This window comes from the organism of the source record quoted next, unplaced genomic scaffold, assembly GCF_019419815.1.
Source record: "Pyrus x bretschneideri cultivar Hongxiangsu unplaced genomic scaffold, Pyrus_bretschneideri_v1 Contig22, whole genome shotgun sequence".
NCBI lineage: Eukaryota > Viridiplantae > Streptophyta > Magnoliopsida > Rosales > Rosaceae > Pyrus > Pyrus x bretschneideri.
The window spans coordinates 6,076,465-6,094,547 of NW_025999524.1; the positions used below are offsets into that span (position 1 = coordinate 6,076,465).

The 18,083-nt window shown below is 40.8% G+C and overlaps 1 pseudogene; it reads right to left on the reverse strand.

The window, feature by feature from the left end:
- Positions 1-777: 777 nt before the first annotated feature.
- Positions 778-2,381, reverse strand: LOC125477589 (annotated as a pseudogene).
- Positions 2,382-18,083: the final 15,702 nt, after the last annotated feature.

Consider the following 18,083-nt stretch of genomic DNA (forward strand, 5'->3'; position numbering starts at 1 on the left):
ACATAAACATAAAGCATAAAATAAAATACAAATTTCACATTAAAGCAACTTCACCGTTACTTATTGCCTTGGGAATAGGCAACCTAATCCACTCTCGCCCCTCCCAAAACACTATAGCCCATTCGGGCAAGCTCAATGCCAGCCAGATGGAGACGTCAGGCAATAATCGCCTAACCCAACGTCCTGTCCATGTGACGCAAGGCAAACGTCAGCCACAATTTAAATTTATTAAAAAGTTACCAAAAACAAATTATTAAAAAAATTAAAGCATAAAGTAAAATACAAATTCCATATTAAAGCAATTTCACTGTTGCTTATTACATTGGGGATAGTCAACCCCATCCACTTTTGCCCCTCCCAAAACAATTCACCCTACTCGGGCAATTAAACTCAAGGCGAGCTCGATGAAGAAGTCAGGGAATAATCGTGTGGCCTAGCGCCTTGCCTATGTGATGCAAGACGTTAGCCACAATTCAAATTATTAAAAATTTATTAAAAAAAATTAAACAAATTAAAAATAATAAAATATTATAATTTTTTTCTATAAATAACTAACTATGTTCCTCCACTTTACACTACATTTCAATATTTTCAAATACTTTCAACCAATATTTTATTATTATCCGATATTTAAAATAAAGTTATATTTTTTATTTTATACATTTAAAAATACTAATATTTTAATACGAATTGACGGAGCTATTCAATTTAAGGGTGAAAATGCACTTAGGCAGTTATTGTTCATTTAAGGAGATTGAATTGTATATTGCCCCGGAAGGCCTTACTGCTACACTGGAAATGCTCTTAGAGAGATATACAAAACATAAACTCATAAAGCACAAAGCACAAAGTAAAATACAAATTCCACATTTAGAGAGAAACAGAAGCAAAAGTATAACTAACCACACAAAAAGTGTTAGCACAATATTTGTGTTGCTTCATTTGCGTTTGAGAGCAAGAAACAACTGAGTTCCTTCCTTGCAACAAGATTCTATTTGGTGAACAAGTTCTTCATTTTTTTTCATAAACCCTATCAAACACCTGATCCGTTATCTCACTTCCAAAATGCGTTTTAAAATTTCCCCCCAACCCAGCTCTGAGCTGCATTGCGAGTCTTTGTCCGTTGTTTAGATGACCGATTTTTAACCATGGGCTTGTCGACTCCGTTCTCACTATGCTGAAGCATCCATTTCTTTCGATCAGCTCCATCATCTCCTTTGGAGTTGTGTTGTATATTGGAATGTTGAATGAGTCCACCTCTTCTTTGCTAATCAGTCCTGACAAGGTGGAGTGTTACAAAACAAACATAGAGGAATTAGATGTGTTACAGGAGACAGACACATTGCCATAACCAATTGACCTAATTCTCGTCTGTTAAATCTTTCTAAATGAACACATAAGAGTTGCTAATTGACTTACTTCCTTGGCAATCTCCATGAGAGTAGAGCCCATAAAACCAAACATGATGCCATTTGGAATCCGAGACGGAAGGGTCCCATTTGGGATGGCTTGCATGATTATCACCATCATTCCACCTACCATAAGCTCTTTGGCCCTAGCTTCCAAGAATGCAGCCATGTCCTTACCAAATTGTGCTGCATAACCATCAACTACTTGATCAGGCGCAGTCGTATAGTATATCTCCCCTTGTTCCAAGCCGGAGAGTTATTGTCTACCACTTGCTCTGGTACCTTAGAGAGCCAGTGAGCCGCATTCAAAGAATGCACGAAATGGAGTGAAGACTCGGGGAATAACTGGCCGTGGAAAGACCTCGGCACACGAGCTGCAAAGTACTGCCTTTCTGGAGGCAAAGACGCGAAAAGGGTGTTGAAATCGTTTCAGGCATTTGGGAGGAGATGCACTAGGATTGGTACTTGTGTTTCACTGCTTCCAGAATGTTTTGGACACTAAAGAAAGTGTTTGGTCCAACTGAACATCCCAAATATGCTATCCGAAACGCGTTGCTTGGATTGCAAGAAAAGTCTTCTACATCAAGCTTCTCTGCTATTGCATCATCAAGTAGAGACTTTGCAACATTTGCAGCCTCTCTCTGCACAACATATTACGTAGTTTAACTATGTCAACAAAATGTATTCTATGTCATGAGAATTGAAATTCAAAACGTCAATGCAGATAAACTAACTGGTTAGAGCAGTGTGTTTCTATCTATACCCAAATTTAAATTCCCTATCCCGTAATGTATACAAATTTAACGTAAATTACCGTATTGTTTATAAATAAAATAAAAAGTAAACATGAATAACTATAAGAGTTGGTAGAACTGAAAGAACCTGGAAACAAGAGTTCTTGGTGTAGCTGTATGCGCCATCTCCACGGTTCCTCGGATATGCTTTCGGCACTGTGGTTCTTTTGCTGCTCATTTTCGTCTCTCTTTCTCTCTCTCTCAACAATTGTACTGGTTATCAGTGCAAGAGATCTGCAATTTATATATAGAGCACACACAGAGGATCACATGATTCACATCTAGTTGACTACTATTCGGACAGAAAAGTGATTCCATTTCTTTTTTTGGAGCAGTTTTCTTCACTTTTTAGTGTGTGGCCCACTTTCTTTGACAAATGAGATTCAACACCGACAACTCCATCTATAATTTCTTTGCCAAACGACGTCATGTAAAACGCAAATGCGGGGAGAAGGGTAAACGAAAAATAAATAATCAAACGAGTCAATAAAAATTGAAAGGTATAAAACCTATTTTACTCGCAGCCCTCTCACAAATATGAAGAAAATTTCGGTATGACTGCTTGACTAAAGTAACTCTCACTCCAAGTAGAAACCGGATAAGATTAAGTTCTAAGCGAATCAAAATGCATGGAGTCTCGGCTCTAGCGAGAGAGATTATAGATGACATGATCGGGCGATTTTCTCAGTGCAACCATTAATATCGAGGTGGCATCCCAACCAAAAAATCTTTGTATTGATCCGAAATAAACCAAAATTTCAGAACGACCAATTAAATTCTCATGGTTTTCTATCTAAATAAATTCTCATGAATGTTACATCCAAGTAAGTCAAGCCTCTAGTTCAATTAGTGACAATATGAACTAAAAATTCTAATATTTACAGTCTTTTGCACATAACATGTTATAAACACATCAAATTGTTTTGTGTGCTGACCTAACTCTCTCTAAAATCTCCTTCAGCGCTTGCTCCTTTATGCGATACTCCGAAAACTCTATCCAGTCTGATACGAAAAACTGTCAAGCCGATGGCCAATTGAAATGCCTCGTACCATCATCACTCAAGTCCCAAGCTCCTTGAGCAATCTCATCAAAGAGTTGGATCTCATCCCCAACTCGAATACCCATAGAAGAACCAGTAGTCGCTGACATATTGGTTTCCTAACTTGAGCTCTTCGATTTTATCAAGTGTTGCTAATTGATCAAGAAAGTAAACACCCATCAGGACTTCCAGATACTCATTCTTAACAAATCTTCTAGTTAATGCGACAAAAGGCATTCTACCCTTTATAAGTGGTCCTTCAAAAGCCAGCTGGGCCTCAGATAGCATCTCAAGCCCTTTCTCCAATTCAAGAAGAACATCCCATTTGATATTTTGTTCACCCGCCAAAGCGCCATTGGCTAAAAACAGCCGTTTTGACACAAAAACCATTTTCAACCGAGAGCTAGATCAAAGGGTTCGGGGTCCCCACCTGGTCAAAGATGGGAGATTCGGCCAAAGGGCTGGCCAAGAGTAGCCCACCAGCCCTATAGCCCAGCCCTCCACCGCCAAAATGTCAAGCTTGACATTTTATCAGCCCTTCAACGCCAAAATGTCAAGCTTGATATTTTACTAGCCCTTCAGCTCAACTCATTTGAATGACAACGACTAAATGACATCATGCTACCGTCAAGTTACTATTGGAATTTGATTTTTTTTTTTTTGACGAATTTGAAAAAAAAAAAAATCTATAAGTACCTAAGCCATTCCTACACCATTTCTCGCATACTTTTCACCATTCCATACTATCTTACCTCATTTTATTTCAATTATTCACATTCTATTCTCTTACATTTTCTAAAAATCTTTCCTTTAATTTTGTCAATAATTTTCAATTGGCCACATCTGCAATGAAAGTAAGGGCTTGGATCCGAAAAGAAGATGAAGCTCTTTGCAAGGCTTATAGATGAGATCTCGGAAGATAGTGTCAATGGTAGTTCTCAAACAAGTGAAGGTGTTTGGAGGTGTGTGAATTCTACCCCAATATCCAGCTAATTTATTAACTTGGAAGCTGAATATAAGAAATGCCATGTAGATAAGAATCCAATCTAAAATTTGCACAGCCAATTACATCTCGGCACATAACACTCGAAATCCCATCCGAAAAATTATTAAGATTACATAAAGATAAGAAATATGGAGAGTTACTCACTTTAGCGACACGTATCACTTGAAATCATATCCAAAAAATTATTGAGATTATATAAAGATAAGAAATCCAGTGGCTTATTCATTTGGCGACAAGTGACACTCAAAATATGTCCGAAAATCTTATTTTAATATGGTAGTTTAATTTAAGTAATCACATTAATTCAATTAAAATAATAAATTATGTTTGGCCTATGACCCTTTGGCCTCCTCAGTTGGAGATGGTATAAAATTTGGTTTAACACTGTTCATTAAAATATAATTTATTGCAGAGCTATAGGCTAAAGGGAGACATTTGACTCTATTTCGGTTGAAGATGGCCTCAGAATTCAGCCGAATGAAAATGGACTTGCGAGTCGGGTATTTGGTTATGGCGGGTCGACAACCTAGCTGATCAATGAATCATTTTGGGCTGGGTTGGCTTGGCTTAAGACAAGAAAGACAAGTCTGAAGCCTAGCTTAATCGGTCCATACTAATTAGCTGGTAGATGAGCTTGCCAGGAGAGAGACACGATAATATGAGAGAGTATAGAGTTCAACTGCTTGCAATTCAGAACGAGGAAACAGACATTGTGTGTTGAATTCAAATGTAAAAAATCAAAAGTCTCACAAAGTGCGATGAGACACCCTAATCCTAAATGTCCAGTAATATAATCTACCAAAATTCGGGGATAAATCCAAATCAAAACCCCTGCATGTATCACATTTATTTCAACAAATCCCCAAATGGCCACACTTAATGGGTCCCCTACCCCATATACATGCATAATAATATTTTGAGAGCATAGCTGTCTAATACCAGTTTATAAATAATGCATTTAAGTATCACAATACATGGTTTATATATTTATAATTAACATAAATATTGTTGATATTGTAACTTTTTATTAATTTTATACAAAATCACCCATTTATTAATTTCTAAGATTTTATGAAAAATTTTGATTGAAATTTCTTAAAATCTCAATGAAGACGTAATATTTGAAATGTTTAAAATACACTATGAAATCATTTAAAATGAATTCTCGATTGAATACGCATAACACTTTATAATCTCCTTTAAAATTATATTGAATTTATATAAATCCCTTAAAATTATGTTTGAATGCCTGAAGCTATAAAAATTAAAATTAAAATATTTCAAAACCCCAATTAAATACACTCTAAAAAATTAGAGTATGCAAGTCACACAATCAGAAGTAACGAAACTGTGAATGGAAGTTGGATATAGCTGAAACGCTTATGCGTGGAGTGCTTTTTATCATGAAAAATGTTGAAATTTGTATTAAACATACAAGTGCTTCTACTTAACATACGTTTTCTCTTGCGAACATTTGTAGGACTCATAAAAACTTTCAAATATTTACGCTTTAGAATCGTTTGTAATTGTAAAAAAAAAAAGTTATTTCCAGAATAATTCTGCATATATCCTCTCTTTTTTCTTCTTCCAACAATTCTAAATATATCCTTAGTAAATTGATTGCATAGATTATTTGGAAAACTAATGAAAATAACTTGAAAACTTTGAGTTTTAACGATAAAGATAAAATAAAAGGTGAAGTGAATAGTACTTGTAAACATGAAAAATTCCTGAAACAAGAGACAAGAATACGTGTACAAAATATATTTTTGTATTAATGATTTTGGGGTTACAATCTCTTTGTAATTTGATCATCTGATTCTATCTTCGTAGGGTGTAGGTTTGTGGATGAGTTGTTGATCCAAAGGGCTGTCCGGGCTTGATCTAAGGATGAACGGATGATGAATGAATCTTCAAGGGGCGTTGGGCTTGATCTTGAAGAATGAGTGTATGAGTTTGTTGAGGTTGTTGATCCAAAGGGCCGTTGGGGCTTGATCTTAGGATGAACGGATGATGAATGATGAACACTTTCCTCAAGGGCCGTCGGGGCTTGATCTTGAGTTGGTGGAAGTTCTTCAAGGGCCGTTGGGGCTTGATCTTGAAGGTTGATGGATGAGCGGATCTTCAAGGGCTTTTGGGCTTAATCTTGAAGAACGATTGGATGTGTGGATTTGTTGAGGTTGTTGATCCAAAGGGTCGTTGGGGCTTGATCTTAGGATGAACAGATGATGAACGATGAACACTTTCCTTAAGGGCCGTCGGGGCTTGATCTTGAGTTGGTGGAAGTTCTTCAAGGGCCGTTGGGGCTTGATCTTGAAGGAGGATTTGACGAAGAACGAAGAGTGCTTTCTTGATCATTCGGGATTTGCTTGAGAGCTTTAGAGTTTCAAGGCTTCTTCCTTTCTTCCTTTCTTTCTTTCTTCCTTCTCTTTTCTTTCTTCCTTCTCTTTTCTCCTCCCCCAAAATGAATGCCTTGGCTTCCTATTTATAGAATTCCAAAACTTGATTTTTGGATTTAAATAATCAGATGAAATAAATCATTTCTGCCAGGTATTGACACGTGTCATATTTGATGACTTTTCCAATTTATTTCGATTTTTCGTTGAGTCACACGCTACATGTAAAATTTATGTGACACGTGAGCGTTGAAATTTTAATTATTGGTCAACATTCATTTCACCGAAATTTTGATGTCTACAAATGCCCCCACTTCAAGGCGCGTCGTAGACATGTGCTTGTCATGTGTAGAAGATGCGTTTTGAAGTCCCTTAATGTAGATGTCAACCCAAGGGCCGTCGAGGCTTGATCTTGAATTGGGCTGGAAATTTCTTCAAGGGCCGTTGAGGCTTGATCTTGAGTTCGACTGGAAGATTTTCTGGTTTCCTCCAATCGTTGATTTTCCGCAGGCTTAATCTTGAACTAGGCTGGAGGATTCTTTTGGTCTCCTCCGAAGGTCTGAACTTACTCCTTTTATCTGGAGTTGAATTTGATTCAAGGGTGGTGAACACTTGATTTTGAATCGGACTTGTGATTTCTTCAAGGGCCATCGAGGCTTGATCTTGAGTTCGACTGGAAGATTTTCTGGTTTTCCCCAATCGTTGATTTTCCGCAGGCTTAATCTTGAACTGGGTGCAGGGTTCTTTTGGTCTCCTCCACTCGTTGATTTTCCTTTGTGCTACTCTTGAACTGGGCAGCAGGATTCTTTTGGTCTCCCCCGAAGGTCTGAGCTTACTCCTTTTTTTCTGTTTCTTTGTTCAATCTTTCTAATTCGTACTAAAGAGTACGAAATAGAAAGATTGATTTTTCATTGTCACTCGTCTTTCTTCGAGCAGATGTGGTCCCTTCTCTGGAAGTGTATCAACCTTTGAAGATGACTACTCGAGAGCAACGCTAGGTAAGCAACCAGGGAATAGATTCCAGGTAGTCGGTTCCAGATCGGAAGACTGACTCCATGTGCCGGCTGATTGCTCACTTCACTTTGCCATGCGAGTAATAACAAGGACAAAGGAAAGGACAGGGAAAAAAGCATGATATGAGATACCTTTGCTTTTGAAGAAGCAGCGAATGAATCATCACATATATTTGTTGTGCTTGTCTCCACATGCTTCGATGTATCATTTTCACTTGCCTTACTTGCTCCCCTTTGCAGAAGTGGTATTTCCTTATGCAGGTTTAGCATCTTCTCTTGTAGTATTTGTTCCTGATGCAGGAGTTGAATGCAAACCTTGCATTTGAATGGACCATCACTTCTTGGTGGCAGCGCAAGTTTGAGTGGAGGTTCCGACATATTGCTTTCGCTGTCCTTGTCTTGGCCGGTGAGAACAAGGGCAAAGGAAAAGATAGGGGAAAAACATGATATGAGATACCTTTGCTTTCGCCCTTGATGATATGAGATACTTTTACTTTTGAAGAAGCGGTGAATGAATCAGCACATGCTTCCATCTACCGTTTCCTCCTGGGTCATCTGTACTCCAGGCATCTGGTATCATCTTTGGGGAAGAAGAAAAAAAATTGAGTATTTCGAAAGGCTTTGCTGGGAGTGCGCCCTCAGAGGTGAGAAAGAGTTGGGCATTATCTTCATGTCTGCCTTGCCATAAAAGATTAAGGTCGACATATATAGGGATTTCCCAATAGCAAGTGGTGGTACTGTTCTTTTACCCTTGTCGACAAACGTTTTGATCCCGCAAATCCGACTTTTTGAAATAGTGACGACTCTTCGATCTTTGAATACGCCTCTTTGATTTCTGAACGACGCCTCTTCGATTTCTGAACGAGCGCCTATTTTGACAAAGCTGCACGCGTTTTCTGAAAAGCAGAGAAAGCGTCACCGAACTTTGCGCTTGTCGGCTAAAGATGTGTAGCTGCGATGATGACCTCCACGTGATCTTTTGACAAAGTGGCACCCGTGCTCTGAAAAGCCGAGAAAGCGTCGCCTAACTTACGCTGGAAAATCCAGCTTTTGAGATTTGCAGAGCGATGTCTCTTCACTTTTGAATAAGTGGCCCTTCGATTTCTGAACCAACGCCTCTTTGATTTCTTAGCAAGCGCGTCCTTCCTTTTTATAGAGGTATTGATCACCTCTAACATGCACACTTTGAAGGTTGCTCATTCCTGAAAATCATCTCCGGCCTTTTGAGTTTTAATTCCATCCACCCATCTCTTTTAACACCTTTGAAAAATGGCTAACCCATCGAACCTTAGCTTAGAATTGAGTCTCAGCAGTGATACGGGCGCGCCGGGTCAAGGTAACGTATGGCGCCCTTCTTTCTTATCTTCTAACGGTCCTCTTACAGGTGAAGACTCAGTGATGCAGGATACAACAACAGCTACAATAGTAGCTAGGAACCTCTTCACACCAAAAGATAGTAGGCTGCTTTCAGGACGGTCCGATGAGTTGGCCGTTCAAGAGTCCCTCGCTCTCAGTGTTCAGTGTGCGAGCTCTGTGTCCAACATGGGCCAACGCCTGCTTGCTCGGTCTCGTCAAGTGGAATCATTGATGGCAGAGGTGGAAGATCTTAAGCAGGAGATTAAACAGCTTAAGTACGAGAATAGAAGTTTGCATGTGCTTGCAAATAACTATTCGTCGGGCATGAAGAGGAAGCTTGATGAGCTGCAAGAATCTCAAGGTCGAATTCAAAGTGACCGTCAAAGGCTTGCGTCTTTCTTCCAGAGACACATTTTTCCTGCATCATCTAGCGTTCCACCAAGTATTGGGGCCTCGAATGATCTATCTTCGGTGTCTCCCGCTCCTGGAGTTTGGCCACCCGCTCCTGGAGTTTGGCCAAGTAGTGGGGCTTCACGTGAACAACCTTTGTGAAAGCTCCATCTTTTTTTTTTTTTTTTTTTTTGTACGCACTTGTAATTTCTCGGAGATTAATGGACATGCTTTATTTTATTCAGTGTATTGTGCTAAATACAGATAAAACATATACATCACCGTCCATCATCATTCCTTTTTATTTTATTTTATTTATTTTATTTTTTTTTCTTACTTTTCTTCGCTTTCGGTGGCATTGATCCACCATTCATTTATATATATATTTCAGATGGTGCCAGAAGCACCATCATTGTTTTTTTTCTTTCTTTTATATATATATATATATTTTTTTTTTCTTTTTGCACATGGTTTCAGAAGCACCATCATTGTTACTTTTTTTTTTATTTTTTTTTTATTCTTTTGAAAGATGCTTATCATCATATTTTTTTTTCTTTATATGGCCATCTGCAAGGCTGAGTTCGTGGGTGAAAACCCAGGCGAGTCCGAGAGAAGACGGAAGAGATCTTTGGGTGTGAGTTGACAAACTTTGATTTTGTCAATCACATTCAAAGGCAGCAGCATAGGCAAGCAGACGGATGAGATCTTTGAGTGTGAGTTGACAAACTTTGATTTTGTTGATCACATTCAAAGGCAGCAGCCATGGTGGAGGTGCAGAAACAGCCAGAGCTTGAGGCAGAGTGTAAGGCGTCGAGTTTGAAGACCGGCTAGTCGTTTGACAGCGGTCAATGAAGCTCTTCGTTGATTTTGATCATGGTGGCCAGAATGACGAGCTCGAGGTAGTGCAAGGCGTCAAGCCTGAAGTGGAGGAATTACAGCGGCGCTAGGTGATGAGCAGAGGGCAGATCACAGCCACTGAGCACAGCCAAAAGACTCTCATTGCACTACCTGCCGTCGTGGACGAAGCGGACTTATTCTCTTCAACTGTGGATACACCTGTTAAGCTTTGCAGAGACTGATCAAGCTCTCAACATGCCATCACTGCTTCCATTGCGTCAACTCGAACATGTTGCCGCAATTGTTTTTTTTTTTTTTTTTTTAAAAGGAATGAAGCAAATCAAGGTCTTTTTCATCCATGACTCCAACATCCTCATCGACTCCCGAGTACTTGTCGACCACGCTCTATGACTACACAAGTTGCTCGTTGATCTTCGGCAGCTGATAGACCAACGTTGTGATCCTTAAGCACGACACGTATACTGACACAAAATGCTTGTACAGACGATGTTCCACGATGTCGGCTTTGAACACATCAAACCTGTAATCGTTCTCTTCCTTGGTCACGCACAACTTGCCGTATTTGTGTTTGAAGGGTAAGAAGTGCTGCTCAGCTCCGATCAGAACAACCCTGTACGAACCAAAGCCAGAAATCACAAAAATAATCTTTGCAGCCTTAACACAAGCCATGAGTGTGTGGACGAGTTAGACGTCGGTTTCTTGTGAGTCGACCAGAACCAGAGGTCGAGTCAGGTCAGATACAGTGCCGGAGACTGCAATCCCGCCAGAATCAAACCCAATTGAGGTCTTTAATCACTTTCTCGTACTCTCGGTCTCTGATGCGAGAATTATACGCACACAAATTAAACCCTCTTTTTATCAATTGTAGTATAAGTATAAGTAGGGATCGTTCAGGACCGGGGATTAGGAGGGATTGTTAATCACTTGGATTTCACTCAAAAAAGTAAAAACACAATATAAAACACTCTACTAGACTCAAAGAATGCAAAACTAAACTTTAAAACACTAAAACAAACCAAAAGACTCAAAACAGCACCAAAACACTCAAAACTGCCTTAAAAACACTTTCTGGGCAGTTTTGAGCACTTTGAGTACTTTGGACGAATTTGGGTAACAAATTGAATCAAAACACTTATAAACACAAACCAAAACACTTTCTAACCAATTTGAACAATACAAAGACTCAAAGGACTCAAAACAAGTTCAAAAGACTCAAAACTGCCTAAAAACACTAACTAGGCAGTTTCTGACCTTAAACCCAAATTTGGACGAAATTAAGTTGTAACTTGACTCAAGACTCTTAAAAACACAAACTAAATTGATTTCTAACTAATTTGGACATTAAAGTAAGGGGGGATTGAGTTTTGGACGAAATTAAACTAATTGCACAGATTCTAATTAAAAACAGAATGTAAATATGAATGTGATGGATTTGAATGGATGGGATGACTAGCTAAGGGGTTCATCTCCACACATGTTACACTTGCATAATAAAAAGATTTCCAATTGCATTTCAATAAACCATGAATTCTCAACGCCCCGGGTTAATTAGGTCCGCTTAAATTAACCGTCAAGTTTTCCTTAAGTTAATGAATTGGATGATTGCATACGACAACCCAAAGCATTCCTCACAAGTTCCCTACATGAATTGCATAATAGAGATACAAGCAAGAATCATTAAGCAACATGAAAACTATAAGTGTTGACGAGGCATTCGTTACTATGATTGCATGAAACTTATGCCAAGAATATGTTTAACGCGATTGTTTATAAGCAACCTCCACTACTTGTGAATATAAGTTCGTAACTATTAGGTGAAACTCACTTATATTCTAGCGTCATATTCATGCATGAAAATTAAGCGTATACTCTCAATAAACATACATAAATAAGTTATCAATCAAACAGTTAAACAAATTGAATCCACGATTTATGAAATGCAATTAGAAGTAATCAAATCAAAACGCAAGCATAAACATATATTTCGAATCCCCCCCTAGCCAAGGGGGGGTTTAGTTCCTCATACGTACAAAACAAAGAGAATTGAAATTAAACATTGGAATCGAGGAAAAGAAACACCTAAACATTCCAACAACTCATACTTGAATTGTATGAACGTTTAGGCACTCTTCTCCTCCTCTTCGTTGTAGCACAAGGTCTAAGGATAGGTTTGGAGGGATGGGGAGTTATGGATGGTGTAGAATGATGTGTTTAGGATAGGGATGGATGTAGGGGACCTCAAGGCTTCTTTTTGGGCAGAAAATATGAAGAATGGTGAAGTATGGATGTGTTATAGAGAAGGGATGAAATTCTGGCGTGAATGGTGAATGAATTGTGTATGAATGGGAATGAATCTTTTGAATGAATGCAATGCATGGTTTTATAGGGAGAGAAGGGATGGGAGAACATGTGAATGGCAGCTAGGAATGATTAAAGAAGGGAATGCATGTGTAATGACAACTAGATTGGTTGGTGCAATGATGAAATGGATGGGAGAGGGAACATGACAGCTAGGTAAAGTGAATGTGGCTGCATGTTTGAATGATTAAATGATGCATGTGGGTTGGAAATGCATGTGCAATGATTCTTTGGTGCTGAAAATGCATGTGTAAGCATGTGTTGGCTGAATTAAAGAATGTGAGGGAATGATGAAAGGGGAAACATGACAGCTAGGTTGAATTATGAAGAGTGAATGCATGTGGCTGATTTATGTGAATGATTATGGGTGATTATGATAAGTGATAAGTGGTGATGATAAGTGTATGATTTATGATAAGTGGTGATGATAAGTAATGATATGTGATTATGATAAGTGATAAGTGGTGATGATAAGTAATGATATGTGGGAGTGTGGCTGAAATGAAGGAGTGGAATGTTGGAATTTTATGCACGGCTAAGGATATAGGAAAGGTTTAAATGTCCTAAAACTAAAGGGAACAAGGTTCCAACACTTTGGTCTTCAATTAGGTCTTCAATTTCGTCCAACACTTTGGCTCCAAGCATAGGCTATCCATCCTTAGCCCAAAAGTGCTCCAAAAGTCTCCAAAATGCATCTTTTTGCTCCTTTAGCCCTTTGGACCTACAAACACACGAAAATAGCTTAAAGTACTAAAATAACTAAAGAAACATAACGTAAATGCACGAGAACAAGCCATTTAAGTCGCATGAATATGCTCCTATCAGTCTCTGACAACGAATGTGCTGACAGGGACGCATTTTGCATTCGTAAGAAATGAGGGTGGGACATCTTGCAGAGGTGCAGGAGGACTAGTTGAGTTTGAGGGGAAAGTTCCGGAGGGATAGAACCGCTTAATCTATTGCTGTTTAAATCAAGCCAAATAAGGCTCTCACACTTGCCAAGCTCAGCTGGAATCTGTCCTGAGAGTGAATTGTTGCCCAACTGGAGTATAGCAAGCTTATGGAGGTTCCCAATTCCAGACGGGATATCTCCACTGAGGCGGTTGCTAGATAGTGACACCCAAATAATATTGGTGCAGTTGACAATCGACTACGGAATGGTTCCAGAGATGAGATTGTTGTTGAGAATCAGAGTTTCCAGGTTTCCTCCGTTGATGCAAATGCCTTCTGGGATTTCGTCGGTGAGGTTGTTTGCCCACATAACCAAGTCAGAGAGCTTCGGCAAGCTCCAAATTTCTGAAGGAATTGGACCACTCAAGTGGTTGAAACTTAGATCAATGACCTTCAGGTTCTTGCAGTTTCCAAGCTCCGAGGGCACATTCCCGGCAGCAGCGGAGCTTGAGGCGCGTGAGGTTTCTGCAGCGAATCGAGATCAGGACCAAAGCGTCGTCGTCAAGGCTGATCGATTTGCGATCGCATCGAAGAGCAAGCTTCGTGACCGATTCGAAGCGAGTGAAGAGAGCAGGCAGGAAAGGGAGAAGCCCGGCCTGGGCGCTGAAAGAGAGGCGGTGCCGGCTCTGACCGTCGACTCTCAGCCACCGGTGACAGACGAGCGAGCTTCGTTTCCGGTCTCCGGCACCGAGGAAGTGCAAAATACTCGCCAACAACTCGTCGGGAAGATCGGAGGTGTAGTCACGGCCCTGGGTGACTTCCCCGTGAAACTCGGAGTCTTCGTCGTTCAAGGATGAAACAATCGCCACCTGTTTGAAGCTGAAACGGCGGCTCGTTGATATTTCTCTTGGACTGTACTCCGCCGGAGACTCAGGAAACGAATAGGACTATCCCATGGCGCCGCTGTGAGTGAACTGAACGCGCCGCCAGAAGGTGAGAGAGAGAGAGAGAGAGAGAGAGAGAGATGAGAAGTAGGGAAGTGAACCGACTGACCCGGGCTGCGTTGGAATCGAGATTTGGGGGAAATGGCCATGGATTCCATCGATTGATGGGAGGGAGAAGAGAGTAAAGCAGAAGAAGAGAATAAGATGGTGACTTGGCAGGGCTTCGAGGACGGACTTTTGGGCTTTTGTAGGAAGGCCGTCGCAGGGGACTACGAATGTGACGGTGAAGTTGTGAAGGTGGACGAGTCGTTTGGCGAACTCGACGAGTGGGATGAGGTGGAAGGAGTAAGAGCAGCCGGCGCCAATCGAGATCGGAAAACCATCTGGAGAAATAGACGGTCATCCTGTTTTCAGGGGGAAGGGTTCTCCACTTTACCATGTCATCTGATTAGATAGATGTTGACGATGATGATGGTGCTGGATTGGACCCCGTGGCAATAAGTGGCTTGAGAAATTAGGGGTGACTTTGCGTTTACTCCTCCCTCTTCACCTCAATACTTTAATCACACCACTTTGATGTTATTTGGGCCGAGAAGGAATTTATATATATATATATATATATTTTTTTTTTTTTGAAGAAACTGTAATAATTTTTTTTTTTAATAAAGAAATTGTAATAAAATTGACTTTCTTTTATGAAACATTTATTTATTTATTTTGATGTGACTGTACTTGAAGTTTTGAAGTTTCAAGTTGCCTACGTACTCTTCCAAAGAAGAGATCAAGTCATAACGTAGTTCAAATGGGTGATGGTTTTGATGATGATTTTGCCGTACACAGTTTATGCTCTTGCGGGCCAGGAGCGTTTGGTGCCGTTTGCATTTTTTAGCTCATGCAGGCAAGGAGCGTTTGTTGTCGCCTTTTATGCTCGTGCGGACAATGAGATTTGGTTGTCGCCTTTTAGGCTCGTGCGAACGAGGAGCTTTTTTGAATTTGTCAAACGATCTTAGGGAGGCATTCCTTGCAATCTTTATAGCAAGGAGTCTTGACTGAGTGATTGAAGAAGTCTTTGGGGAAGAAATCGCGCATCATGATGGCAACGGACTATCTTTGTGTCATAACTTCATCATCCTCAACACTTTCATGTAGCTTTGAAGGTTGACGGTAGTGGCTTTACCCCTTTCCGATTGGTGAACTTGTGGAGGAGACCTATGTTTCTTGTGCATTTTCTTTGGAGTGACATAAGTCCATCCTTCAACTTCACTTGACTTGACTGACATGGTTTTGGAGCATGCCCCCAGCGGTTGAGGTGAAGATTTTGAGTTCAAAGAGCCAGAAGTGACGGTGGTATAGTTTGACTTCACCACATCATTAAGATCTAGCTCGATGATCCCTTTCTGAGCCAACTTCATGATGAGATCTTTTAGCACAAAGCACTTTTCCGTCGGATGACTAATGAAGCGGTGGAATTTACAGTACCTTGGACTGTCAGTACGGTTCATATCTTCTGGCCGTTTGCACTTTAGTAGGTCGATCACCTTTTTGTCAAGCAAGTCTTTCAATATGGCAACCACGTCGGAGTCGGGGAATGGATAAGTCTTCTCCTCAAGCTCCTTCAAAGTGCGTCTACGTATCTCTTGATTACGAAAAGCTTCGGTTTGAATCGCCTTGCTTCGTGTAGGGATTTTGACTGGAGTTGTGTTGATCGTCATTGCTTCCTTGGTGGGTTTCCACGTAGCCTTATCCACCTTTGGCCCCAAAACTTTGTCATTCTTGTAGTCGGCGATCTGTTATTTCTTCCAATGACGGGTGATGCTTAACTCCATATCATGGGCGCGGGTGGCTAACTCCTCAAATGTTCGTGGTTTGATGCCTTGAAGGATGTAGTGTAGTCCCCACTGCATGCCTTGAACGCACATCTCAATGGCAGAGGTTTCAGAAAGCCGATCTTTGCAATCCAGACTTAAAGAACGCCATCTATTTATGTAGTTGACGACAGGTTCATCTTTCCACTGTTTCGTACTGGTCAGCTCTAACATGCTTACAGGACGACGAGTGCTGTAGAAACGGTTGAGGAATTCCCTTTCTAGCTGGTCCCAACTGTTGATAGACTCAGGTTCGAGGTCAGTGTACCAGTCAAAAGCGTTACTTTTCAGCGAACGCACGAACTGTTTGACGAGGTAGTCTCCCTCTATCCCAGCATTGTTGCAAGTTTCAATGAAATGGGCGATATGTTGCTTCGGGTTGCCTTTTCCATCGAACTGCGTGAATTTTGGGGGTTGATAACCCCTTGGCATCTTCAAAGCATCAATCTTCTTGGAGTAAGGCTTTGAGTACAGTACGGAGTCATGCGAGCTTCCTTCGTACTGTGTCTTTATAGTGCTTGCGATCATCTCCTGTAGCTGCTAGATAGAGAGAGATCCCATGAATGTCGTTGCTTGGTCTAGCTTCGGCTTCTCTTCAACTTTCTCCGCTAGTGGCTCCTCTTCTTCGTCGACTTCTTTCTTTAATAGGCCAACATTTGGGTCGACTTTCACGTCGGGCAGCGCATCTAGTTGGTTGACAAGTGCGGCAATCTGCAAGTCCTTCTCTTCCACAGTTCGTATGAGCTTTGCGATTGCTTCATTCATCTGAGCTAGCTGCTCCTCGATTGAAGTTGCTCCAGTGGTCATGACTTACATGGTTGTACTGCCGCTCGAATCAGCGTCGGAGAGTAGGGACTCTGAGTATTTCCTTGGGCTCTCCCCTTTTGATGCCCTTAGCGAGGCTAGGGTGATCACAAGCTCGTACCTCAGGTGCTCTTGTTCCTTTGACAGAGTTAATGCAGGGGCGGAAGCCGCGGCAAAAAGATCTCTTGCCTTACTTTGGGTTATGATGCCCGAAATATCACCACTTGCGGTGATGATGTTCTTGTTCTTTGCTTTGATTGCAGGAACAGCTTGATCCTTTCTTGATGCCATTTGCGTTTTTCGATGATTTGAGGATAGAGATGTCCCACTGGGCGTGCCAAATTTGTAAACACGAAAAATTCCTGAAACAAGAGACAAGAATACGTGTACAAAATATATTTTTGTATTAATGATTTTGGGGTTACAATCTCTTTGTAATTTGATCATCTGATTCTATCTTCGTAGGGTGTAGGTTTGTGGATGAGTTGTTGATCCAAAGGGCCGTCGGGGCTTGATCTAAGGATGAACGGATGATGAATGAATCTTCAAGGGGCGTTGGGCTTGATCTTGAAGAATGAGTGTATGAGTTTGTTGAGGTTGTTGATCCAAAGGGCTGTTGGGGCTTGATCTTAGGATGAACGGATGATGAATGATGAACACTTTCCTCAAGGGCCGTCGAGGCTTGATCTTGAAGGTTGATGGATGAGCGGATCTTCAAGGGCTTTTGGGCTTAATCTTGAAGAACGATTGGATGTGTGGATTTGTTGAGGTTGTTGATCCAAAGGGCCGTTGGGGCTTGATCTTAGGATGAACAGATGATGAACGATGAACACTTTCCTCAAGGGCCGTCGGGGCTTGATCTTGAGTTGGTGGAAGTTCTTCAAGGGCCGTTGGGGCTTGATCTTGAAGGAGGATTTGACGAAGAACGAAGAGTGCTTTCTTGATCATTCGGGATTTGC